The following is a 27,940-nucleotide window of genomic DNA, read 5'->3' as shown; positions in this document are numbered from 1 at the left end:
GCTCCGGGACATCTCCAGGGGTTTGGGTCGGGCTCCGGGACATCTCCAGGGGTTTGGGTCGGGCTCCGGGACATCTCCCAGGGCTGGGTCCCGCTCCCGGGCATTTCGCAGGGCTGGGGGCGGGCTCGGGAGCAGCTCCGCGGTCGGGGCCCGGGCCCGGCGCTCCGCGGGCGGGGCGGGGCGGTGGGCGGGGCGCGGAGCGGGGCGGGGGCTGCGCGGCGGCGGCGGCGGCGGCGGCGGCGGGGCCGGGCGGGGGCGGCCCCCCCCGGGCGCAGCGCGGAGGCGGGCGCGGGGCATGGTCCCGGCGTCGGGGCCGGTGGCGGCGGCGCGGAGCGGGCGCGGAGCGGTGGCATGCGGCGCGGAGACATGCGGCTGTGCCTGCGCTCTGCCCCGCCGACATGGACCGCCGCCGCCGCCTGCCGCCACCGCCGCCGCCGCTGCTGCTGCCGCTGCTGCTGCCGCTGCTGCTCCGCGCCGCGCTCGGCGCTGCCGGCCGTCTGAGCGCCCGCCCCGGCAACGAAGGTGAGCCGCGGCACGGCCGGGTGACCCGTTTCATCCTCGTTCTTCCTTTCCGCTATTCCCCCCTTTCTCTATTTATTTTTCTTCCCCCCCTTTTTTTTTTTTTTCTTTTAGTATTTAAATTTTGTTTATTTGTTGGTTTGTTTTTTTTTCCCTCCCCGTTATTCCTCCCTCATCCCGCTCCCCGTTAGGGCGGTCCCGTGCGGCAGCGGCTCCTCGCCCCGGGAGCGCGGGGATCGCCCTGGCACAGCGCGGCCGCGCTCATCGCCGTGCGGGGGATGGATGGGTGGATGGCTGGAAGGATGGATGGATGGCTGGAAGGATGGATGGATGGATGGATGGATGGATGGATGGATGGATGGATGGATGGATGGATGGATGGATGGGGATGGGCGGGCAAGCAGCCGCCCTACCCTCCCCCGAGCAAAGTTGGCTAAGGCAGCCCGTGCCGCCCCGGCCGCCGGCAGTGATGGGCAGCCCCGGGCGAGCTGGCACCGCGGGGAGGGGAAGCGCAGCCACAGCGGAGCCGCAGCCCCAGCCTCGGCAGGTGCCCCAGCCCCCGGTGCCACCGCCACCTTCAGCCCGCTGATAACTCACAGCCTTTTCTCCATCTGCAGGCGTGGTGGTTGCGTTAGTCGTCCTGTCTTTCGAAACTTTTAATTAATACGCAAAAGAAGCTTGCTCCGCTGTAAAACCTCCTCCTGGTTCCCTAGCGGATTTGTTGTATCAGATCGTGTTTGTTATCAGATGTGTGTCAATGTGTTGAAGTTGTATGTGTTTGTGAATGTGTGTAAATTTCCCGGGAAACAAGAGTGAGTGGTTTATTTTCCTTTGCTGTGGTAATTTCTAAGTTGACATTTGTTGAAAACCCTGGCTAGGTTTCAGAAAAAAATAAATTAAAAAAAAAAAAATAGCGACAACCAGACACTGAGAAAGTGATTGAAATACTTGAAACACCCCTGTCCTTTTTCTATTAGGAACAAAAAAGAAAAGAAAAGAAAAGGAGATTTTGCTTGCTTGTGCATTGAAGGCACTCGGCATGACCAGGATGTCCAGTGTAATTATCTTTAGGGATAGAATCTAAAGGGCAAAGGTTGTGAAGAACTTCTAGCACCCAACAACCATGTAAAACTCGCACCTGCTTGAGGTGGATGGTTGTGTCAAGAAGCTCTGAAACCTGTCAGAGCAATTATTTCTCTCTTACAAATAGCACTGATGTACTTATTAATATTCTGCATGCTTGTGCGATAAGGCAGTGAGATAACAACTTTAAATGATTTCTGGAAGCAAAAAGAAATACAGTAAAAATAAATACAGAAAGGTGCAAACTTTACAAGTCCTGGGTAGTCTTTAATCAGTTGGTTTCATTGCTAGGAAATAATTACAATACCATTATACAAGATGAGCAGTGTGTCATCTGTTTGTATGTCTCATGTAAATTTGTTTTGTATGCAGTGCTTTAATAGATTTTTTTAAATGAGTGCGCTTTCAACACTCACTTTTAAACCTCCAGACAGAAGCTACTTTGTAAATATTGTCACCTCTCAAAAATCATTTTCAGAAATGAAAGCAAGAGTGTGAGTAGGGGTTACTGTTGTCATATTAAGAGCTCTTGAGGAATGGTTGTGGTTCTGTCAGTCAGCGGAGCAGCTCTGCCTCCATGGCAGTGGCAGGGAGACACGTTCTGCAAACTGAGAGTGACTACACCAGAAAGATGCTGGAGCATTCCAGTTTGCAAAAAAAAAAAACCCCACTTTTTGTGTCTTTGTTTCGAGTCACTGGCGCTGAGAATTGAGAAAGGAGGGAAAATATGGGTGTCATACGGAATGCATGTTAAGTACACTTGTCCAAGTCAGCTTTCAGCAAATGCTGCCTCCCTTCTCTCTTCTCAGCTTCAAGAGCTTGTACAAGATGAGCAATATTTGCAAAATCAGTAGTGAAAACAACGGTAAAAATGGAGTTACAGGAGAGTAACCTGCTTTTGAGTGGCTTTTTATTTCTTAGAGTATGTTTTGCTATGCTTTTCAAAAACAGGAATACTGACAGTTTCTTTTAAAAAAAAGAGATAAACTTTTAAGGGCTTTTTAAAAATTTTTTTTTAACCCCCACTTAGGAAAGCTCAGTGATCCTTTTATATATTTACACTCACTTGATCATGTGAGTTTAGAAATCTTAATTCTTATAATTTGCTGACCCACTAATTTGATGAACAAGTGTTAGTGTGCAGCTTTGAATCATGTCAGAAGATGATGTTTTTCTCTATTAAATAATCTTTTTCTAACCACTTCATTTACATTTCTGTTGTTTCCATAAATTTTCTCCCAAAACTAGAAATAGATGTTTCTACATTTCTCTGAAGTATTTAGAAGAGTTTCCTTTTTCCACCGCTGAAAATTAAAAAATACATATTTTGGACAGCATTTATTCATGTAGGCATGTAAATAAAAATGTCTATCTTTTTCCTTACATTTTATATTAAAGCTACTGTTGAAATTCTCCCCATAAATTATTTTAACAACGGATGGAACTAATTTTTGGTGTGTTTGTACAGCTTAGTCTAACTTCTAGGGGATGTAAATGTTGCAGTGGGCACGTAACAAGAGTGTGGGCAGAGCAACAGCTCCTACATTTATTTGACTTGAAATAATTATTTTTCTTATTTTTTAAATCCACCTTCACTTAACATTTGCAATTAATATTAAAACTGATGACTGTTGGCGGTAATATTACAGTGGAACTAGATGAGATGAAGGGAGAGAAGGATGAAAGAGGGACTGAAAACAAACTGCTGGCTTACTGCACTTTGTGGTGCTCAATACATTCCTTTTTTGTCTTTTTCTTGGAGAGCTTGAGATTTTCTTAATTTGCTTCATCCCAGAGAAATTTTATTTAGGGTTTTTTCCTGGATATAAAGTAAAACTTTCCCCTGGGTTTGTATTCACACTCTCCTGCCGTGCTCGTGAGAAATCTACACAATCACAGGAGCTGAAGGAGGTTCTCTGAAGCTCAAATTTATCTGTGTTTTCTGCTAGGCAGGAAAATGTCAGGAAGATTTAACATCCAACTTTCCCAGTTTGGAGTTTGCAGACTGAACCCCGTAGGTGCACAAAAACCACAGGTTCTCCTGTTCCACTCTGCTGGATATTCTCTGCTTGATGAGGATTGTGTGTCCTTTCCCTTAGAAGGATGTGATTCTCTTTCTGAATAATTCCTGTGGTGTCAAGAAATTGAATGAGTTCTGTAGTTTCTTAATTTAATAATTTCTCCTCAGTCTCTTCTGTAACTATATTGCCTGCCTGAGGGTACCAGCCACCTTAATTTCACTGTTTTATAACCCACAACAGTTAACACTTGACCTAGGTCATTAACAGGATTATCAGCAAATTTGTTTAAGCTTTTACTGACAACCTGAATTGCTTCAATAATATTTTGACTGTGCAGACAGGAAACTTCTTGTAACCTCTCAATCTAGCATAAAATTAATTTCTTGTGAACACAGCTACCAAAAGATCAATACGGGAAATCTGCTTACAGTACTTGGCTTCAAGCAGTGCCTGTTTTGGGTTTACAGTAAGAAGGTTCCAATCAGCCTCTCTTTTCAGTCTGTATTGGATTTGGAGCCGCAGTTTCATCTTTCGAGCATTGATTACCATCTCAGAACTTCGCAGAACCACACAATTAAATGCACCGTTTTTATCTGAGCTGGTCTCTGTTAACACTTAAAATTGCTAAAGACAGTTTACTGTGCCTTTGTAGTAGTGACAGCTCTTGGTGTGGTTTTGAAAAATGTGCTGCTTGCACATGGAACAAAATTCTTGCCCGTGATTTTGGGAAAGGCTGACTGAATAGTGGGAACTTCTCAATAGAATCAGAAGGGGGAAATGCTTTTTACAAATCTTACTTTGCTCTGTGTCATGTATCGTTAGGTCAGGGTAAGTCTTCATTTCTTGTGACACTATTCCTGCTGCTGCCCCTGGCTTGCCATTGAGTGTTTATCTGCAGAAGAAGTTAAAAGTAGGTTTAGAAGTCTGAATGTGATACCTTTTAAAATTCAGTTTCAGAAAGCTCAGTCATGGGGGGCTACAGGACTGTTTATCATACAGCTGTGTCTTACTCAGAGCTTCTGTGCTTAATCCTAAGGTGTATAATTAGAGAAATAATAAATGTTTAAATAAATAAAATAAATAAATGTTTTAAAATTCACACGATGGTTTTAAAACCAGGAGAAGTTGGGTAAGTGCATCATTTTCTGACAACGTTTTTGGTAGTAGACTGTAACATGTGGAATAAGTTGTTTTCTTTACTGTTTGTCACTGGGCTTTTTCTTGACTTACTGCTATTTCAGCGTGGTGTACTTAAAAAGATAAAAATCTCTCTCTTGGCTATAGCAAACTTAAAGCCAGTGATGAAACAGAGATGTGCAAATTTGACACAGCAATTAATTCTTACTCCAGTTAATTTGGACACAACGTATTTGCTGCCCAGTGAAGCACTCAGGGCAGGGAAATGGGTCAGAACTCTTCTGTACCCTCAGCAAAAAAGCACCACCAGATGGGCAAGCATGAAACAGATAACAGGCACACCAAGTTTAACAGCTGTTTACACAAAAGCTTTGCAAATCAGAAGTGTGTTCTGACTGAACTTAAATTTTTCATTCCCAGCTGGGAGGATGTACAAATTATTTTTAATTTTTTTTTTTTTTTCTAAATTATTCTCTGCTGGAGTTAGGTAAATTGCTATTAGTATACTTTTTGATTCTTTTGGAGAACTTGTGAGTTTTCCTCTAGGAAAATGTCTATAATTGCTCTTGTTCTTGTAATCCCCACTTGATGAAAGTTTAGAAATACAGATGCAGGTGTTCATTTTCTCATTTTCAGAGCTCTGGATTTTATCACCAGTGAGGGTCACTACAGAGCTGTTACCAAATACCACAGTCCTGTTTGTGGAGTTTTATACAGAGCCTGAGTTAGTGCCATAAGATACCTGTAACTCGTGTAGCTTTGGAGCTGGTCTTTGATTTTTCTGTGAAAGAAAATAAAAATAAGTAACTGGAGCAATAATTATGCCTTTACTGGTGGTGAAGTTCAAAGCTCAGTGGAGCTGGTATTGAAAGCCAGAACGTAATTTTGATACCCTAAGGTGCAAAATTGGATGTTTCCAGAGATGTTAGATAAATCTCAAGAGGTGGGGCAGAGGGCTTTCCCTAACCCCCTGCCTTTCTAAAACGTAATTCCAGCATCCAAAGAGTGCTTTTTCTGGAATGAAACATTTCTTTTCTTTTTTTTTTTTGTTTTTTGTTTTTGCATTTTTAGATTTGTTGAAGCATTGCTGAAAATGTATTTACGAAGAGGAAAAGACTTGTAATAAGAAATGATAGAGTGAAATAGCAGAATTTTTAGTTCACAAAAGCATCTGACTACTGTTAAATGATTGTTTTTCCTAAAAATTCACCACAGTGGGGGTAATCCTCATATCTGTAAACACTTTGGAGCAGTAGCTTTTTTTTTAAAAAAAATAAAATTTAAACTGTTCTAAACGAGAACTAAAACTTTTAAACAAAAATAGGTTAATTCCAAAGATTAGATATGAACTCCCAGGAGTGTAATTTTGGAAAAAGAGTGTGGTAGCAATTTGTGGGCTTAGGATTGTATTCCCCAGCAGTAGTCTTGTGTTTTTTAGATTCTTAGGCGCTTGCTAAATCCAAGTGCAAGTTCTCATTTTGCAGTGTGAAGCAGATGCAAGATTAAAATTCAGTCCCTTAAACTGAAAGTTCCTTTCAAATTTCTGCAGTGAATGAATGAAAGAAATAGAGATGTAGAAATAAAGATAATCCTGCCTGAAAGAAACCTTGGGATGGTGACAGAAAAGTTCCAGTCTGCGATAGTGACAGGGAGCCAGAGTGAAACATCAGCATGTAAAGCCTTAAATTTGCAGAGATGTTATTAAATCAGACATGTTGTAAGCAGAAACGTTTGTACCACTCTCCTTTTTTTTTTTTTTTTGGTTCATTTAACTACTGTGTCCTGCTGTTTCAGGCAAAATATGGAGGAAAATCCCATTAATCTACTGGAAAAATATTGATGAAAGAAGAATAGCAGACCAAAACGAACAGTAGTTGAAACTTGCTAGCAATTAAGAGAACAATAGGTTGAATGTTAAGATTCAGTAAGGGTAGTTTAGTGTAATATGGTGTGGGAATGGTGCTTTTCTTTTTTTTTTTTTATTTCCAGCTGGTTTCTCATAATGTTTTTATTTCTATATTTGAATTAAAAGATTTGCATGGCATTGTTTTTGGTTTTTTTTAAACAATAATTAAACTTGCTTATGTATAGCTGCCTCACATTAGAGGACAGGAATTAAAATCTTAAACTTTTAAATTGGTGCCTAGAAATTGAGGGTTTGTAGAAAATCTAGAATGACAAGTTATTCTTTAAATAAATTACAATTAAAGCAAAAAGCCATATTTTGTTCTGTGGTAGGCTTCCCACAAATTTTGTGCAGTGAAGAATAACAACAAGTGACATGGGATTGCTTAATTTAGTTGCTGAGAAGTTAGAAGACAGCTAGAGGGGGTTTGTTCTTGAATTTTTTTTAAGAGGCAAGGCTTTTTGAGACATCCATTTTGGAGGGGGAGAGAAGGATTAAAGGAAGAGAATAAGTAGCCAGAGATGAAGTAAATTGGATCTGAATATTAAAAAAAAATCCAGACTTGCTCTGATTACTGACAAAGTCAGGAACCCTGACAGGGATCTGAACAATGAGCAAAGCACAAATTAAGAAATTCCGTGCCTCCCTGAAAGTCTGAGCTTTGTTTACATTAGTAAGCTTTGTGACTCTGATTTACCAGTGGTGAATTTCAACAGAGGCTGCAGTTAAGAAAGGGTAGAGGCATTTTTACCATTCTATTTAATTTTGCTCTGACAGTGCTTTCTTTAAAAAAAAAAAAGAAAAAAATAAAGAAAAGCAAGGCAAGTTATGTCTGCCCAGCTTTAATATTCATGGAGAAAACTGACTTGAGGCCTTTGTATTGAGACAGGTTCTGAGGTGGACTGCAAAACTGCAAAAACTTTTCTCCTGTGATTTACCTCAGAGAACAAATGTCCTAGCAACGCTGGAGTGTTCAGTGTTCCTGGAGTACGTGGTTCCAGCTGTGGAAAATGTTCTGTGCTCACCCAAACTCTCCAAAGAAAACCCAGCTGTAGGGAAAGCTCATCGGGTTCTTTATTCCCAGCCCACCTGCCCATCCTTCTTCTTCTCATGCCTGTGCCATTTTTTCTGTCCCTTTCAGAAATCAACATTCAGCAGAAAGAGGTGAAGGCAAAGACAATATTTTTCTCATTTTGAGAGCTGTGTGTCCAGTCCTCTTTTTAGTAAAAGCTGATTACCAAAGTGAGGGGATGCTTTGACCCTGTAGATGCCCAAAAGAAAAGACAAAAGAAAAGAATGAAATGTTTAATACTATTGCCTTTCCTGAAAGATGGGCTAGAGCTAGACAGAGGGTGTTCAAGAAATTGGAACAGAAATTTTCCATGCAAACCAATGAAAGAAATGCTGGAGAAGAGGTGTGAGGAACATGCTTAGTTTGTGGAATAGAATGGAAACCCAAGCCCTTTGTGGTAAGGTGGTGAAGAATAAGCAGAAGACAGGGGTATGAAAGTGTCTTTCATAGTGGGTAGATGGGAATAGAGCAGTCATTTAGACATTTACCTTTGTTATAAATATTTGTGTTTCTCACATATGGAAATAGTGAAAAAAGATGTTAGTGGGGTTTTGGTTGCAAAGGCAGCAAATGAAGTCGGGGCAATTCCATTTTTCATATGGATAGCTCAGCACACATGTTCTGCATTAATTACCTCCATAAATTCTGTTAACCTGGCAAACAATGAAAATATCATGTTGGTGACATCACTGTATTGGAAAATAAAGATGGGTTCAGCATCTTGATTTTCTCAGCATGACATTTGAGGAGATTTCTTACGCTCTTGGCATTTTACTCCTGCAGCTTGCACCGTGGTGTTGAGTCATTTGCTCTGTGGGTTTATTTTATTTGTGAGGCAGCCATGTAAGGACCCAAGCATTCCATGGAAGCTGGAGATCTTTATTCATGGAGGTAGAGAAGAAAAGCTTGACAAAAATTACCAGGGCACACTTGAGTATGTGGATTTCCAAATGTAGTGCTTCAGGATTCTCAGAATTGTTTTGCGATTGTTGACTTCTTTGCTTTAAACTTAGAAAAACAAAACTGAACCAAGCCCAACCCAAGTATCTTTATTTTTTTTTTCCTGTGTCCCACACAGGGAGTTCCTTAAAAGCAAAATTTTTTTCTGAGTTATGGCGTGCTGCCAGTTGATTCACTTGAGGGATATCACAGCCTTTTTAACAAATGAATAGTCATTTCCTGAACTTACGCTCTGGTCCCTGTCTCAAAAATTTCTGTCCTCCAAAGGGGTATTGATCATTTGCTGTGGATTTTGTTGATTTAAGGACCTTGAATATGTTTGAACTGCAGTAAAATTTGTGGGAACCTTGGAACTTTTAGTTGTGGGTGTTGTGTGTGCCCAAGAATCTTTTCTGTGACACTTTTTGGTGTCTAGAATTCTGGAAACTGGGTGTGTCATAGTAGGTTTGGACTTCTCAGCTTACCTTAAGTGAACTTGGACACTGACTCAACATTTATTTTTCCCTTCAAGCTCCTAAAAGTCTTCCCATGGGGGATCTTTGTCATGCTCCAAATCTACCAGACCTTCAGAGAGCTCAATTCTGTAAAACTAGTGAATACTGGAAATTACTTTTTCTTTTTTTTTTTCCTTTTTTTTCCAAGGGAATGTAGGCTTAAGGAGTTAGATGTGCAGTGTGGTTAAGCCTTTCTGAGAAGTGCTATAGAACTTACAAAAATGATTTGAATAATGTTTGCTGCTGAGTTTTGGCTAGACATATCATGTGGTGCCATTTTATGTGCCTCAGGGTTTGGGCACCCGGTGGGACTGACAAATATGACACATCCTACAAGAGACCCTCTTCTATTCTGGGCCGATAAAAGGCAGGGATTGGCAAGGTTTAGGTAACTCAATCTCATCCGTAGTTTCTGGGTTTTCTTCTTTAACTCTGAGACAGGGGAAAAAAACCCTGGGTTTTAAAGGGAATTTAAACTCCCTTTCAACACAGTAGCCCCCATTTTGCATTTGCATATTTAACACGGTGCCTTGGTGATATCAGATTTAATGCCAGAGTGGTGGAATGGAATGAGATCTGTAGGATTTGTATTTGAATGTGAGTTCAGCTAAACTCTAATTCAGGTATCCTGAAGCTTTCTGCCTCTTGCTTTTTGTAGGAGGCACTGGAAAAGGACCAATTGGAGCTGTTTAAAAAAAAAACATGCAAAGAAGCGAAGGCGACACAGCAATTTGGAACCCATTAGGTTAATCCATTTTTAATTTTTATATCCTTGTCCTAATGAAAAGAACTGGCACATATCAACTTACAGGAAATAGCCTAATAAAACCGAAACCTTATTAGGCCCCTTTGATAAACAGTGCATTCCAGCCCACCACCAGTCATATGTTTTTGCATACTTGGAAATTGAGCTTTGTGCCACTTTAACAATATCAAGAGAACGCTCATGTTTCAAAGTAATAAAAAACAAATAAAAATCTGTTCTGCCTGTGTTCATCACTGAGAATGGATGGATGGTTGTCCCTTTTCCACAGACAGGGTCCATACTTGGCAAAAGGAGGAAGACCACTGGAGAGCTTCCACTTAGCATGGAGTGGAGGTGATGTTTTTATTTATAGGCATTCCTGCGTTGCTGATTGCTATCTTTCATTCCCTCCTTCATGGCAGCCTTTGGAGAGAAACCTACAGTGAGGGGTTGCTGCTTTGGCTGTTTCTTGTTTTTCAGCTGTAGGAAAAGCTGAGGTATCTAAATCTGGCCTCAGACACTCTTGGGGAGTGTGTTTAATAAGAAAAGTAAAATCTGGGAGGAGGAAAATTAAATTCTTCCTCTTCAAAATCTTCAGGAAGCTGCCATAAAATTAGAATTTGCCAAATCATCCAAATTGATGGTGGAAGCTTTTATGTTCTGCAAAAGCAATAATCTCTAGGGTAATTTGACGTACTTTGCTAGTTTTTATGTCTTTACATCTGATATTTGTAACAAAACCTCTTAATTTTGGAAAGTTTTTACTAAACATTTAAATGAAAATAATGGAGGCTTGGTCTTTCCAGTCTTTCCTGAAGATTCCTGCAGTTCAGTATTGCAGCAACTGTTTTTTAACTCATTTTGGTTTTTGTTTCCTTGCTCATCCCTTGCCCCACCCTGGTGGAGTGCTTCAGTCAGCAGTGTGACCACAGACTGAACGTGACAGTTGCCAAATTTGGAATGTTCTGCACAAAACCATGTGCAGTGTCCCAGCTCAGGCAGTGGAAGTGCAGCCCTCACAGGGCTGTGGCTCTCTCGGGACTGCAGCCTGGCTTTGGGCTGCAGCAGAAATCTCAGCTTTGGGAAAGAGTTCTTCAGTGCATGGGCCAAACTCTTGGCATGTGGGTCGGGTAGGTCCTGCAAAGTTCTGCTGGCTGTTTTTAGATCATTTTCTTCTGAGCAGCTGCTAACATCTTCACTAAAATATTTGAGGGGAAATGCAGGACCGTAAAATCACGGGAAGCTTGACTTTTATTATTGAGCAAACAGCAAATCAGGCTACTTAAAACCAGGCTTCACTGCTGGACACCCTTTTTTTATTTTTTGTCCCTTCCCAAAGGCTTCTTGGTCTGGTTTCAGCATGGTTTTGGCAACATCAGCGTGATAGCTGATCCTAGCTGGAAACTAAAATTGCATCAAGGTGCAACTTTGGCCTTGCCTGAGTTCTGCCTGCTCGTCTAAAAATGTTGGTTCTAGCCTCAGAATAATCCAAGACACAGAGATGATCTGCTGCCACTGCTGGGGCAGTGGAGGGTTGGGAAGACTCAGATCTGTGCTCATAGGTGGATGAAAATACAGGTACAAGCTCCCTTTGCTGGGAAGGGTTCACCATTCCAAAAATGTATGTCAGGCTTTGCGCTGACTCCGCTCTGTCCCACCAAAACCAAGTTCTGGCTGACTTTCTGCCACAGAGTATTTTCTTGCTGCTTGGGATTGTATGACACATTTCAATTAGATTTTTTTTTTTTTTTTGGTTGCATAGAAAATATAATTTTTTTCCCATTTGTTGGCATTTTTTTAATAACTGACCAGGGTATTTCTAAACTCAAAGTTTGTTGCCAAATGAGAGAAGACGACATAGTGGTATGAGGGGTTTTTTTATGATTTTTTTTTAAAATATTAATGAAAAATGTTAATTACCTGAAGAAAAAATATTTCGTACATCTTTTGACATTGGCTATTGCTCTGTATTTTCTTTGTAAAGAAGACAATTTGGAAATGCTTTCCACTAGTGAAGTTGTTTATAGGTGGCTCTCTAAATACTGCAAGTTGCAGGATAGTGTCTCCTAGCAGGCTTTCCTCATTTCTTCAGCAGTGAGGGGAATCTCACAGTGATTCTACCTGGCACAGGATTTGTTTGTTTATTTTCCTTCTTGTGGGAGGTATTTATACTGTATTCTGTTCATTGTATTAGTTATTACTCCTCATGTTTCTGGAAGTGCTGCAGCCTTCTGACAGTGTTTAGGAATCACGTTAGTTTTAGGGTTCTTTTCTTTCCCTGCCATCATTCCTGATGAAACATGCTGTTAGTGAGCCCTGGACCATCACTCCCAAATCTGGAAGCAGTTTCTGGTAGCACGAGTGTCATATTCCACTCAAGCCTCCATTCATCTGCTGCTTGATGCCGTGAGAGGGAGAGTGAGGGAGCTTTGTGTTTCACATGCACATCCCTACTCCAGTTCTGGAAAGAGATTTGTTTAACCAACCCCCTGGAAATCCACATGGAGGGAGCTGATAATGCTTTCTCTTGTGCCTGGGCATGGGGAAGGCTATGAGAATCAGGCAGGAGAGAGTCTCTAGAAAGAGAACATGTTCTTAATTGGCATTTTAGGGGTGTGCTGCATTGGCAGAAATACTGCATTGTAGTGTGGTGAGCAGGGCTGTTGTACAGGAGGACCAAATCACTGATTTTCAGAGTTGCTCATCTTAGTACCAGTAAATTCTCCTTTAGAATTACCACTGGCTTTAAATCAAGTTAATTACATGATGGGAACCAATGCAGGACACTGAGATAGTCAGACAGCACTTTATTTATTTACTTAAAGTTGCTTTATGAGAGCTCCTCTCTGTCTCCTCAGCACAACCAGGAATCCTTTCCAAGGCGTTCTGTTGGAAAGAATTGTCAATAGCAATGAAACTGTTCAGCTTTTTTAAGAGTTACCCCTGGTAACTGGCTGGTCGACCTCAGAGATTTTTATAGGAAACAACTGAGTGATGGTCACACAGTTTTGCAAGAGGAGCTCTGGTACAAGGAGACCAAATGAGTTTTTAAGAAATTCATAAAATTCTTTCATCTAGTAACTGTGTGGCTGTAGGCATTTGTGGGTTATTTAGGTATTGGCTTTCATTTAACTTTAACAGTATGTGGAAAAACAAATGATGGTCACACTGGAAAATGCCTGCCAGTGAAGATCTGACTGAATACATCTTCATGAAACACTTCCCGAACTGGTTCACAAAATGGACCTGACCAAGTGTTTTTATTTTGTTAAACTAAAGGGTCTATCAGGATTGAAAGAAGTTGTAATGAGTTAATGTAGGAATCAAGTGCTTGTGTGAAGTTTTACATTTTTACTTTTCACCTAACCATCCAAATTCATGAAAAAAAAAAAATTAGACCATGAATTTCTAACCCATTCTTTATGTGGTTCTTATGTCTTAGTATAGGGAAATGCTGTTTTGTCTTCCAGTTTCCAGATTAATATGTAGTGGTAGGACATATAATGACAAAATGTGCCATTGCTTCTCCCAGTCATTTTTGTCTAGACACCAGGATTGCATCTTCTAAGTTCTGCATTATTGTTTCCTCTCTATCAAGGTGTGCAACTCTCTTGATGTCACAGGGAAAAGGAGTGTTCTAAAAGCTTTTATCAGGAAGAGGAAGTTTTTTTTTCAGGTTACTACTTGAAAGGAAGTATGTTTTTTGCATTTTAGGTACTATTAAAAAGCAGCACGACAAACATCTGAAGCAGAAGCCTCCTGCAGCCAGTGTGGAAACCTCCCTTGTAAGAACATCTAAAATGTAGTGAAACGGGTTTGAGCATGGAAAAGTAGTGGTTCCAGTCTGAAGGAGATAAGGAAAGTGGAATGAAGGAGAGGAGCTGAAAAATTATTCCTAACTTCATAGATTTGATCCTGATGATGCCCTATGGCTGAAGCACCTGCCTGTCGTGGGGGACACTGAATATTTAATTGTCACCCATGTCCTGTTGTGATGCCTGTGAGGGCAAGCTGGACCTGCTGGGCAGGTCTAGAGAGGGGAAGCTACACCCAGGCTGTGGGTCCATTGCCTGGATATGTTTTGCAGATGAAACTGATGAGTTTGGACTGAATTCATCAGTTTCAGACTGGCTGCAATCATCTTTTCAAGACGCTCGTTCTGAAGGAATAAATACATCACTTACTTTGCTCCTGAGTGATTTGCCTCAGCCACTTCTTGCCAGGTGATTTTCCTCAGGAGTCACTCTTCCTTCAGCACTGTGCCGTGCAGATGCACGGCAAACAGATCTGTCTCATCCCAGGAGATCCACAATCTGTGGGAATTTCTACTAACTAAAAACGAGAAGTGCATTTTTTTCCTTTTGAATTTTTTTTTCTGTTTTCTTTTTATGGATGCAAACCTTGCTGCAGGGTAGCCTGCCTTGGGCCCTGCGCACTCAATAAAGGACTGACTGATTTTTCCTTCTGTACGTGATTGAGGACCTGATTCAGAGCTAAGAAATATGTAGAACTGAATTAAGTTCTTTCTGTAAGATCAGTAAAAATATTCTGTTTATTGATGTAGATAAAACAATACTATTGCTTTCTTTTAAAGGTGAGTATAACTGCAGGGGGAAATATTTTTCCCACATAGATCCAGAGGAGCTCAATCATGGCAGTGTAGCAGTGCATACACAAGACAAATATGTGTGCACACAAATGTAGAAAATATGTTTATTTATGGTTCTTCTTAGCAGAGTCTTACTTCTAATACTGTACACCCATGTCTCCTTCTGTACATCCTAATTAAGAATAAAAATAATGCCTTCAGAGCTCTCTTTTTTTTTTTTTTTTCAAGTGGTGTCCAAAATTGAACAGCAGTTAAAAGGAGAATGGTGAAATGATACAAATAGCTTAACTCAGCTGATTGACAGATATTCTCCCTCATTTTTTACTTCCTATTCTTCTGTTTACTTGGAGCACCAGTGTTCAGGCCATCTGGTTCTGGGGACAGTGACAACCCTTCAGGTTAACAAACAGAAGATGAAGTTTCTCCAGTGGCCACCTGTAAAAGATGTGTTATTGTCAGGTGTTAAAATGTCCTAGCATATGCTGAGATTTATTTCATTGCTCATTTTCATTAATTTCCATACTGAAGGGAAAAAAAAAAATGAAGGAAGGTGTGGGGGGTGATGAACACACACAACAAAAGTAAGACCAGATTGGAGATAATTGATACTACAGTGTTGCCATGCTGAGTATTAAGACTTCATTAGTTTATATCGAGGCTATTTTTTTTATATACAGTATTTTGTATAAATTCATCTGTTCTGCTTCAGGTTGATAAAGAAATGGTTATTTAGGGAAGTGTGTGATCAAGCACTTGGAGACTGTATGGCCAAGATGAGGAAAAGAATTTATTTTTGTCCTTGTAGGAAACAAATAAATGCCAAAAGAGGAATATCCTTTAATTTGGGTGTATGTATTTATTTTAAATGCCCATTGTGTCTAAAAATAGTTATAAAACCCACTGAGTTTGATTGACTGGAAAATGCCTGTCAGACTGTTTACAAATATAATCTTCTTTCTCACAGTGAAAATTATTGCTGGCTCAAAAAAAAAGGTAACATCAAGATTAGCAATCAATTGATGGCCCTCTTTAAAAGCAGGTTTGTCTGAACTTGTAACATGGTAAATAATTACTTTTGTATCTAATGTGTTACACATGACATTTAGAAAACACTGCTGCAAGGCAATTTGAGAACAAATTGGATCAGAAGCAAGAAAAAACTGCAGGAAGGACTTTAATCAGCTTTCATTATTTATTCCTGTATTCTGAGAAAATTATAGATGCCAAATTCATGCCTTTAATCAAATAATGATTTAAATATTCAGATCTCACCATTTCAGTTAGATGCAGTGACCCAAATTTCAGGCATCCGAGGGGAAAACGCTGTGGTTTGTGCAGCTGATAGAAGAGTTCTGTTCCCACCCTGCACTGCAATTAATTTAGCCAGTGATCCATTGTTTGTTTTTTATCAGTTTTCTGGTTTTCAGAAGTTGCCCTCTCTGCTGTTCACAGTGTTTTAAGCTAAACAAGACAATCCTTTTCTTTCGTCTTTTTCTTCTGTGCAGCTTCACTGCCAGGCCACCTGAACAAATCAGCTGCTCACAGGGTCATCAAATAAACACAGCTCTGGGTATGGATAACTGAGGTTAACTGGGCAGAGGCAAACAAAACTCACTCTTCTTCCTTATGTCTTCTTTTGTAGTTAATCTGCTGGATTCAAAAACAATTCAAGGCGAGCTGGGCTGGATCTCCTACCCGTCACATGGGGTGAGTTCACTAGAGTGTGAAATGGAAAAGTGCTGCTACAGACCAATGTGCTATTTAAACATTGTTTCCTCTTCAGAGGACACCGTGCAACAAGGCTGGGCCTTGGAGCTTCAAAAATAATCTGCTCTGAACTTGCAAAATATGGCTTTCATAGCTGAGGGACCTTCTCTTTAGAGCATGCATCCCATTGCAGGTAAACCCCAGGAAGAGCTCATTCCTAGGGGAGAAACACGAAAGCAAGAGGTGCACTGAGCAAAAAGTTCTCTTTAGCTGCTGCTTCTTCTCTATCAGAAAGTGTATGTCTAAAAAGAGATCATGGCTCTGCTTCATGGTGTTACTTGCTAATTTGTTCAGATGGAAGTAGTGGAAGGTGAAAAATGTGTGGGCACAAGCAACTGATGTAAGTACTTGTTTGTAGCTTTTGTGCTGAATTGTTGCTGAACTGTTCAAGTTATGAGTTAAAGTATTACCAAAGAAATGTCTAAATAATGTTCTGGAGGTGGTTGGTGGTTGTTTTGTATCCAGATCTTGTATCCATATCTAATTTGTATGTTGATCTTGTATCCAGATGTAATGAAACCAGGCATTCTATTGGAAGATTTAGAAGTGCAGTCTTAAAGCACCTGTGTTTTCCAATTTTTTGGAAATTTGCTAATTTCTAATTTGCTAATTAATTGGAAATTTGCTAATAAATTGGAAATTTCCAGTTTGCTAATTCCATCATCTGTACATAGTTTTTTGCCAGCAGACTCTTTTTTAAAATTTCTCGATAACATGAGATTGATGACTAAATAGTGCCTATCTGTCTAGTGGTGCTGATATGTGTTCACTCCCCACCTCCATGTCTCTGTGGAATGTGTGTTTGTGTGTAGGAACATCCCATCGCTCTCTTTCTGCATTACATCATGCAGATACGCAGGATGACTCTTGCATTCCTGCATTCTGTTTCCCCAAACACAAAAATACCCACTTGGTAGTTGAACCCTGTGTCCAGAGCTACCCTTGCTCTCAGAGAAGGCTGAGCCATCAAGTCTTTGCTGAAAGAAAGCACCTGTGAGACTTTCTTTTGCTGTTCTTTCAGTTTTTTTGTAGCTTTGGGCAAGCTGTTGATTCACCTTTATCACTTTTACAGAATCAGTGTTAACAATGCCTTTGCATCTCTCTCCCATGGGATTCCCTTGCTAATGTTCAAGTTGTGCCTTCTTGATATTAAGCATTATGCAGGTGTTCAGCAGTATTTAAGGATGAAGGTTTGGTTCATTTTTTGAGTTTATGTATGGATCTCTCTCTGTGTCTCTGGATAAAATTGTTCCATTCTCATGGGAAAGAAGTGGGAAGAGGTTTCAGGTTTCTTCCTAGTGGCTTTTTCTGCTGACTTTTCCCAACAAGAAATGTCTTTAAACAGGATGTCCAAGAGGGAACTCTCCAGCAATTTCTAGCTCATCAGGTTGTTTTTTTTTGTTTTCACTTGCAGTTATTTTTTTTTTGTGAAGCCTTTCTCTCCCAGCTCCCGCTGCTCCTCTGCTTTGCTCTCCTGCTCTGTTCAGCTCCTTGCAGCTGTGCAGATCTGCTGCTCTGCTCCCTGCAGCTGTGTCTCTCCTGCCTTGGATGCCTAAAGCAGTTGGTAGGGAATGATGCAGGGTATCATGGGGGCTATAAGGAAAACAGATGTGCTGCATTACCCCACCAAAAAGGGCCCCCAGATCTGTCAAGGCCAATTTTATTGGCTTCTGCAAGTTTTTGTCAGGTAAATCCAGCCCAAGTTGTTGTTTGCGTGTGTTTGTACATGCTGTTCCTATTTTCTGCCATATCCTCGGATATCGAAGCCAAAGTAAATCATGGAATTTCACTGATGTTCTTACAAGTTAATGAAATTCTTAGTTAAAAATCGCATGGCAGTAAATTAATGTAGATCATATGCTGAGACTGTTTTTGGAAGAGAACTGAGGCTCTAGACTGTAGTCTTCAAAATACCTTGAAATTTTAAGCTTGCATATTGAAATACAAATGTAAAGTATAGAAATAACAATGTTTATCCTATCCCAACTGGCATTTTGCTGTGAAACGGTGACAACTTGAACATCGTGTGAGAGAGGCGCCTTCTTCTTACAGCCCTTTATTTATAGTCAATTAATTAAACCTGGTAAATATGGCTGTGTCTGTCTGTGAGCTAACTAAAATATGAACTTAAACTTCAGTGGAAAAACATTATAATAAAGATGTCACATCATATTGAAAGATTGCTAATAGCAGAGCAGTGATTTACAAGGTAAAGCTGATAGAGCTGCACTGGAGGCTGTGACTCACAAATGAGGATATTGGTGTTGTGCCAGTTCCTCTTGAGCATGCAGTAGTGTTCACCTAAACGTCAGTATACCAAAGCTGGTGACTTACAGAGTTTTTAAAAATAATTTAACTAAAGCATTTAAAAAACGCTCTTACTAGCTTAATAATTTTATCCTGTTGATACATGATACTATTGATTCATTTCTGGCAAGATGACCCACATTGATTTGCTCTTGTTTACAGCATTCAGGGGTGGTTCTTTATTCCTTTAAGTTGCCCTTGACTTGGGCATATGTAATAATAGCTTTCCAGAAATTCCTGAATATTCATGTTAAGGTTTGTCGCTCATTTGTATTCAGGGGTTTGTGTGTCCCACATGAGCACACTGTAATGGCAGTGGTTTAGGCTCTGGTGAGTAATATCACCCTGGAAGAATGTGATCTCTCCTTGAACCATCCCATACAGCCACAGCCTTGGCTCCAGGAACACTGATCTGGTCAAGCTCATTAAAACCCCGTCAGCACAAAGCATTGGCCCCTCCAGATAGCGAGGCACAAGAATTTAAAAATATAATAGCAGGTTTTGCTGATGCTTGAGCATGATTGGCAGCAGCCACAAGGCCTCTGTCCTGTGCCACCATCCCCAGCACCTGCCCAGGCAACCTTTTTGTCATGCCAATCAGTCAAACCCCAGCTCCATTTCTATAGGTTTCATTAAAAGGGAAAGAAAGAAGAGCTACTTACTCTGTGCAGAGTATATTATTGATATGCTGATTAAGCATAATGCAAATGATCATTAACCGTAATTCACATAAATTACAGAAGCACAGATGTGGGGGTTGGGAGGATAAAGCAAGTCACTTTAATAATATACAATAGAAATGTGATGGATAATTCATACAGGACAAAAGGAGTACAGTCTAAATCCCACTCTGCATATTCATGGGAGGAATTGTATTGGTTTCAGCATATTTTTTTTAGGGAGAAAGATATATTTGACTCCTGCTCTGTGGTTTTTTTTCGTGACGTTTGGAAAAAAAAATACATTAATAACATAATCTCAATCTATCGTTCTGCAGGCATGCAGCTTGTGACTCAATCTTTACGTGTTTATTAGTCAAAGTTTTGGATTTGAAATTTTTGGTCATGTTTTCTTCGTGTAGTCAGTAGAAAAGTAACAGAGAAATCACTCTTATTTTGTTTTTGTTGTAGCTAGAGAAGGGAATGCTGTGGCATTTTTTTACTGTCACGTAAAAGATAATTGTTAAAAAAAAGAAACCAAACCAAGTCGGGAAGAACAAACTACAGCAGAAACAACTCTAAGAAAAAAAAATAACTATCAAATACCAGAACTCAATGAGTTCTGTACATGGCTAAAGTTAGCAAAAATGTAGGCAAAATTTAAAAGACAAATTGGGAAAATAACGATTCTGTCTTTGATCTTGACATATTTCTATATTTTTGAGTTTCTTCAGAAATGTTAGATTTCTTTGAGAGCTGGCCATACTCAGTACCTTAAACTTTTGGGCAAGTAGTTTGAAATCTGGTGTGGATAACTTGGCTTTTTCTTAGTGGCCACTCTGATGGTCATTTGAACAAATCAAGCTGATGATCTCAGTAATGGAAACTGATTCATCAGTATTTGAGGAGAGAAGGGTAACATTCCCTGCCCCTGTAATAGCTGGTGCTGTGCGGGCAGGCTAGAGCCTGAGTGACTGAGATTAATGAGAGTTTTTCCATCAACCAAAAATTGGGTTAGAATAAAAAAAATAAATCCAAGCAAAAGTGAGGAAAATGCCTCCTTTCTTATATTTCAAAAGCCTGAAAGTAGTTTGTCACATTAGGCTGCATTGCTGCCTACCCAGGCTGCTGGCAGCCTCCTTGGTTTCATTTGTTCTGCTTTCAATAGTTGGCTAATGTGTGTCTCTATAAAAACTTTTGGGTCTTTTCTTTTTGTGGGATGTCATGGACAGAGTGACTGCAGAAGAACCTGACTTACATAAGCATTTGGATGTCCTTTGTGACTAGGTGAAGGTAGAGGAGAATTTGTGCAGGGTACATCCTGGCTCTGATGAAGGTGCTCTCAAATAAATGTCCCTCAAAAATCAGTTTCTCAGGCCACTGTGACTGGAAAGTTTCTCTGTTAATGCAGAAGATGTTTTGAAGAATAATAAGTATTTCCACGAGGTTTGTTTCCCTGTAGCTTTGTGTCTTGCTGTTAATTGCATCCTGTTCTGTGGAAGGTTTGAGTTTGGTTTTTTTTTAGTAGGTTCTTAATGCCACTGGGTTTCCTTGTATCATGCTTCAGCCTTCCCCTCAGCTGGGCACATGCAAAGTTTTTCTTTGCACAAGTCTCACATTTTCACACCACTGCGGAATCTCAGGGCAGCTAAGCTGCCAAAAACCCTCAAAACTGGCCAACAAAAATACAAAAATTTATCAAACGCCTCATTTTAGAGCTTTTTTTGATGCTGATTGACGTCTTAGCCTGTGTTCATTTTTTGTCTGACACCAAACTTGACAACTTCTAAGCAGTACTGTATATAAAGTGGGCAGTGTTGCTGAAATCACTAAGTAGTTGTGAAAATGAGTTTCAAAGTGAACACAGTGATATCAAACAATTGGTATGAGACAGAAGTCTGAAACTTACAGATATCTTTGTAAAATAAAAAAAATAAGTCCTTGTTTTAAAAATGAAAACAATCACGTTATGCTATATACTTTCTTTTTCCTATCCATTAGCAGTGGAATTTCCTTAGTACTTCTTAAAACAATGTGTTCTGTTAAAATCAGGATTTATCTGTTTTGCCTGAGTTCTGGTCTCCTTACAACTTCGTACTGTTACCCTGCCTTCCACAATTTGTGCATCATGTCTGAAATGCAGGCAGACTATTGTGACGATTGCAAATCAAATGAACCACTTGGGATCCTGGTTTTGTGATTCATAGACTTTGTTTTGTCTTACAGTGAGTGGCTGGCTGATGGAGAAAAAAAATTTTTTTTGGTTAATATGCTCATTTTTTTCACTTCAGTATGTGCTTTTGGGGTACACTGAAAGTGTATTTGTTTCACTTGATTCTCCTTTTATCAAAATAGTGAAAATTTTAAAAATAAGAGCTTTCGTAGGTTTTTCCTGTTACCTTCAGTTTTCTGTAATCAAGCATGTTCTGCTTCTCATTTTTAGACTTCTTGTTTTCTTTCTGCTGGAATAAAATTCCCTGAATGTTCTGCTGTAAAGTGATGATTTTACTTTGGAGAGAGACAAATTAAAAATCTGCCTGATTTTTGAATTTTTTTAAGTCTCTTCATTCATACTCAAAGCCTTGAATCAGACTGCAGTGGTGGTTGCTTCAGTTTGTGGGTGCTGCTTTTACACAAAATTTGAATTATTAAAAGGAAAATTATTTGTACTGTACTTTTTTCTCCTTTCTGATAGATCTTTCTTGTAGCAATATAAAGCTATGAGATAGGACAGATAAATATGTTAATTCTGTGAATATTAGATTCATGACTGATTTTGAATAAATGTGAATTTTCAGAAGTAGTATGTGAGTAGTCGATGACAGTGTATTTTTGGTGTATTTTAGCTGGCTTTGACTTGTGTTTCATCTGTGCACTGTCTTCTGCTGCTTGCATTAAGCATGCATTTAAAAGGGAAGTTTAAATCAAAAAAACTTAAGTGGAGTTGACTAAAGAAAGAAGGGAAATGCTTAGGGGGAAAAAAAGAGATTAAACATATTACTTCAGAATTTTATGCATCCCTGGTCTTGTTAGGAATTGTTACCAGAGAGAAATGCCTTCCTTTTTAAAATGTGGAGCACTGTAATATTCCTAAGATGTGTTTTTTTGATTATTGTACTCTGCATTGCATTCTTTTGAAAAACTCAATGTGATCATAATGGTGCTGTGTTTTGGTACGTTTTTAAAACAGCTTTTAAGTTGATCTAAAGTCGCAACTATGCTAGTTTCAGTGATTATTATTAAGGGAAGGAGGCTTTTCTTTTTTTTCTACTTTTTTACTATGTTACTTCAAATTATGAGATTTCAATTTAAAAAATAATTATAACAAGAAGAAGAAAAAGTACAATACGGGCAATATACTTATACAGTATTTTGTAATGAAAAATATGGGCACTCTCCCTGTATTTCATTAGCCTCATCAGTCCTTCTATTTACTGTTAATAAAGCTGCTGAAAGTTGGATATCAGTTTTCTGTGGTTTCAAATAAAAAGGAAAAAAAAGGAAAGGGCAAGTTTTGGCTTTTGCTCCAAGAGTTAAATAAAGATCTTATTTAAAATTGGAAATGCAGATACTTAAGCTTCCAGTTTTCCTTTTTAACTTTCAAATGTTAGAAGTAACATCATTCTCCTCATGAGCGGAATTTTATTTCTGTCAGCATAAATCCAGGCCATTTGTGAGAAGTTCTCTCAAACCGTCTCATCGCCGTGAGGTATTCTTCATTTTTTAAAGAAATGCTTGCTTCATAGTTTTATTCTTTTGTGCTGAATTTATTTACATAAACCAGAACAGAAAAAAGTAAATGAAGAGACTGTCATGAAATACAATATTATTTATCACAGGGGCACACTGCAGTCGGTTTTAAGGCTGTTTTTGTAACATTAACTCCACAAGACAAGCAACTCCCGTCTCCAGTTAAAAATGCCCATAAATGTTTGCTCCTGATAGTTTTCCTGTGGTTACATTTATGGTCTCAGTAGTTTGGGCAGGTAATTTATTCTGGATTTTCTTTCTTTTTCTCCCAAATACCTGTAAGCATTCGGTGTGAGATGACTGTAGTTTTAGAAGAGTGTTTGCTGCGTTATAAAGTGCTTTTAAAAGGAATTGGGAAGTGAGCACGAAGGGCACTGATGGCTGTGCAGGGTGAAGGAGCGAGACGCGCACCATGTTTCAAGGCAGGAGACGCGTTGCTTCATTTCCCTCTTCCCCCCGTCTTTTAGACTTCTTTGTGAACACAGCCTGAGGGTTGTGCTAAGTAATTTCCTAATTTCGCCCGCTTTATCTGGCCCGGAGCGGCTCGCAAGGCTGGCGAGCGGTGCCGGGAGCCAAAGGCCTCCGCCTGCCCGCTCCGGCCCCCTCAGGCCGGAACCGTGCGGGACACACAGGGGCACAGCACCGTGCCATCGTAATGATGATAGTGATGATGATGAGGAGTGTGCTGGGAGCACGAACCGCCTCGCTGCTCCTCCCTGCCCTGCGGGAGGGTCACAGGCTTGGCGGGGAGCTGGGACAGCGTCCCCGATAAGGCCGTGCCCAGCGGGGATGTCGGTGTCGTGCCCCGGCGGCGGGGGCTCAGTCCGCACAGCACAGCCTGGCTCGCTCCGAGCGCAGCATCCCCGCTTGCCAAGCCCCGTATCCCTCTTTTCAAGCCCTATATCCCTCTTTTCCAGCCCCATCCCGCCTCCCAAGCCCCATCCCGCCGCCCGTCCCCGCTCTGTGTCCCGGCAGGTGGCGATGTCCCTGCGGCGGGCACCGGGATGCTGTCCCGCACCTCCCGCCTCCGGTTTGGGCAGCTGCTCTGGGTTCCTTGGGATGAACCATCCAGCTCCAGAGCTCGGCCAGCAGCCCGTGTTTCGGTTCTTGGTGCCCTTGGTTTGGTGTTTGGAGCAGAAGGTGCTACGGTGAAACTCATGTTTTGTACTCACATTCTGCTTTTAATTAGAGTGGAGCTCAGTGGAGGCTGTGTGGTTGTAAGGGCTCTCTGCACTGTGTGTAGATACCATCTTGGACGTAATAAGGTGATGAAATCTCAGAGTTTTACTCCATTTCATCTGTGGGTTGGTTTCTCCTGCCTAGCTGCCATTACTCAAACTTTATTTCCAGCTGTTGGGTTTCCCGAGGCCCCAAAGGGCAGCTGAGACACGCAGAGTGATTTGGTTGCTGGCTGTCTGTGGATGAGTGCTGTGCTGCCATGTGGCGTGTGTGCTCTTGCAGTAGACAAGGAGGGGCAGTCAACACCATCCTTCCTCAAGAGCCTGACAATTGATTTTAGTTGGACTCTGGGGGGGAAAAAAATAATTTAATTGCTCTGTGTTCCTGTTTTTAAACAAAATAAAAGCCTAACCCCAAAGTGAATGTCTTAAATCTAGAGGAAAGTTCCTGTTTGCAGTAGCTGAAACTTAGTTTCTAAATTGGAAGTCTGGGTTTATATGTTCCACTTTCTGAGTAGAAAGGTAGGAATTAGTATCCTATATCAGTTGTTTATCTTGGAATGTTAAAGGTAGATTTTGACCTCTAATTCTTTAATTAGTGCCTGTTCAGACTTCATTGATATCAACAAAAGCATTATAGTGAATTAAGTTGGTTTAAGTTAATTCAGCTATGACTGATGGGAGAGGGTAACAGTGTTGATTATGAGTCAGGCCGCAGAATGTCATAAATCAGAATCTACTTTTCACTTGGAATCTTCATTAAAATGTTATACTGAAATGTGTCTTATTTTCAGAGATGTAGATTACCAGAGACAAATTAAAATGTTGTTTAGGAGAGTTGCCAGGAGGCCACTTACTCCATCCAGTCTCCTGCTCAGTGCAGGATAAGGTTCTATCAGGTCAGCAGCTTTGGTTTTGGATGGTTTGGTTTTTGGAGGTTGGAGATACAACAGCCCCTCCAGATAGTGTATTTCAGTGCTTATAGTGGGTAGAATTCTGCCACATACCTAACCTGAATTTCTCAAGACATGTTTTGTGGCTGTTTTTTCTTCTTACACCATCTGCTGTTAGTGAGGAGAGTTTGTGTTAACTGCCTTTCAAGTTGCTGCAGTCTGTAATGAGATCATTCCTTAGCTTTTTTCTTTTTACGAGACTCAATATTCCCTGTGTCTTTGTAACATATTTGTCCTCTAACTTGGTGCTGGACAATCCTATTAGCTGTGATGCCATCCTCACTGCTATCCTGGCTTCCTTAATGGGGAGGTTAATGTGGAAAACCTCTAGTAGGATGGTGGAAAAATATCCAAGAATGGGATAAAGTAAGGATGTAGGTGCTTTATCTGTGTAACTGATCAAGTGTTGCAGTCTAGAAACACCTCACAGCAACACTGCAGTTTAGTTTACATTCCTTTTACAACCGGGGGATTTAACAAGTATAAGCTAAATGGGTTCTGGAGGGATTTCTTGAAAAGAAAGATAACAGCATAGTGTGGCTTATTTCTTCACAGCTCCTAAAAATGAGAAGTCTGGCCTTAAACTGACTTGTGATCGAAACACTTTTATAATAGGAGACATGTTTCTCTAAAATCTGAATGTTTTCAAGACCTTTTCCAATCTTAATAGCTCTTTCCATGATAGCAAAAAATCTTAAAATAGTATTTTCTTCTCAGAGGGGAGATTTTGTCTGTTAAAAGATTCAGTAATAGCAGTGCTTTTTGGAAATTTAGTGTTTTGGGGTTTGTTTGTTTGTTTGGGTTGGGGTGGGCTTGTTTGTTAGTATTTGTGTTTGTGGGAGTTTTGTTTGTTAAAAAAAATCCAAACATTTTCTGTGGGTAAACAGGATCCAGAAAAAAAAAAAAAAAAAAAAAAAAAAAAAGAGCTGAGGAAATAATGGCAGCTGAACTGAGGTGAGAGCTCTGGGTATAGTGACATTAAACCTTCAGGTCTGTGTCGAGAGATGTCAGGTATGAGGGTGAGTGAAGAATCAAAGAGTGGAATGAAATCTCCAGAAAGCAACCTGGATTTAAATTGCTTATGGAGCTATTTCTGCTGCCTTCCAGCTGGAAGGCTTGGAGCTTCTTTCCCATGTGACAGTAGGGAATAAAGATGCCACAACAACCTTCATGTTCCAGAGAAAAGACAGGACCCTTTGGCTTCTTTGAGAGGGAGAGAGCTTGGGTTAACTCCTGGTTTCCCTGGGACTCTGACTTTGTATTTCAGAGATTGATTCAGTGACGTTTGTGCCTGTTGGCTTTTCAGAACTCTGCCTTTGCGCACCTCTGTAAACACTCACTCAGAGTCCAAACAAACAGGATTCTTACTTTTCACAAGAACTAAAATCCCAACCAGAGCTTCAGAAGTTAATTTTTTTCCTGACTGTGTAGTTGGATACATCATGTGCAAGTGCATTCCATCAGACTTATGGGATGTGTAACCTGGCAAAGCCAACACTGCTACTGGAACTTGAGAGTTTATGTTCCCTGATATCCTTGTGTTACCTGTTTTACTTTCACTAATATTTCTGTGACACTTTATTAATAAACATAATGTATCCGTGATGGTAATTTAATTTTACTTTGAAACCTGGTAATAAATGTTTGAACTGCAGAGCGTTTCTGTAGAAGTGTTTCAGCCTGAAGAAATGTTTAGAGGAGAAGCTGAGCTGCGCTTCTGCTGATGGCACCGTAATTCAGCAGTGTGTATTCAGAAGTAAATGGTTTTCAGATTAGAACATCCTCTTACAATGAAAACATCCAGAGGGTGAATGTTAATCAGATCTGGTAGAAAAGTGCTGTGTGGACGAAGGACAGGCAGAGGTGGTGAGGTAATGCACAAAATAAATGTGCAGCCCAGGTGCAAACTTTCCCTTTACCATGGGGTTGATTTTACAGAACCGCAGCAGTCCTGAATTGTTACTCCTGCAGACTGGGAACTAACTGGAGTATCTAAAATAAGTACTAAAGGCAGATGTTGGTTTTAAAGCACAGAGGGTGGGGTGGGATGGGCAAATCTGGGAACAAACCCCTTACTGAACATCAACACTGTCACATTTTTAATTTAAATGGTGTGTTAAGAGAAACTTGTGCATTGTCTGTCTTGTGCTGCAGCAAGCAGAGGGTTTATTGTGGGCTACACCACTGACTTCCTGAAGAGTTAGGGATTTTTGTATTAAAGTATTGATAAAGAAAATGGAAGCAAAAGCTGAGAGAATGGAAAGCATTTTGAAAATACATGCTGAATGTTGGTGTTCCTAAGATTTTAGGAAAACTGACATATCTTGCATGCTACATTTTTGAAAATTCAGTTATTGCATGTGACTTCACTATTGCAATGTCTTGATTTAGAAGGTGGAGGGCAGCATTAAACCCATAGAGCTAATTTATTGGGGTAAACCACTATTAATAGGGACACAAAGTGAAAGGTCTGCAATCTGTATTAGATAGGCTGAAACGTGGTGACTTTGAAGACAGACCAAAGAAAATACAAAAATTTTACTTGACTCGGTTGTCTTTTAGTCTGAAGAATGGGAGATTCCTATATAGAAGGTGTAAAAGAGCAATATAATCTGTTATTAAGTATATAATTTGCATTAAATATATAATTGTTTGTGTTTATGTCCTTTGAAAAATAAAGAGGATTTAACAGTGGAGCAAGGAAGTGTCTGAACTGAAGGTTCATAGGTTCTTGTAATACTGATATACGAAAGTTTTGCAGGGTTACATCTGCCCCTCAA

The 27,940-nt window shown here is 40.2% G+C and overlaps 1 protein-coding gene across 1 annotated transcript in view; it reads left to right on the top strand.

Moving 5' to 3' along the window:
* The first annotated feature begins 446 nt into the window (after positions 1-446).
* Positions 447-27,940, top strand: part of EPHA3 (EPH receptor A3) — a 177,095-nt gene continuing 149,601 nt past the window's right edge. The window contains exons 1-2 of the mRNA XM_088051865.1: positions 447-522; positions 16,189-16,253. The gene's annotated coding sequence lies outside the window, so the exon portion shown is untranslated. The remainder of the gene's footprint in view (positions 523-16,188; positions 16,254-27,940) is intronic.

This window comes from Pseudopodoces humilis, chromosome 2 (assembly GCF_049639895.1).
Source record: "Pseudopodoces humilis isolate 2021_Gansu_Grassland_sample_001 chromosome 2, ASM4963989v1, whole genome shotgun sequence".
Lineage (NCBI taxonomy): Eukaryota > Metazoa > Chordata > Aves > Passeriformes > Paridae > Pseudopodoces > Pseudopodoces humilis.
This window is presented reverse-complemented; position numbering and strand designations above follow the sequence as displayed.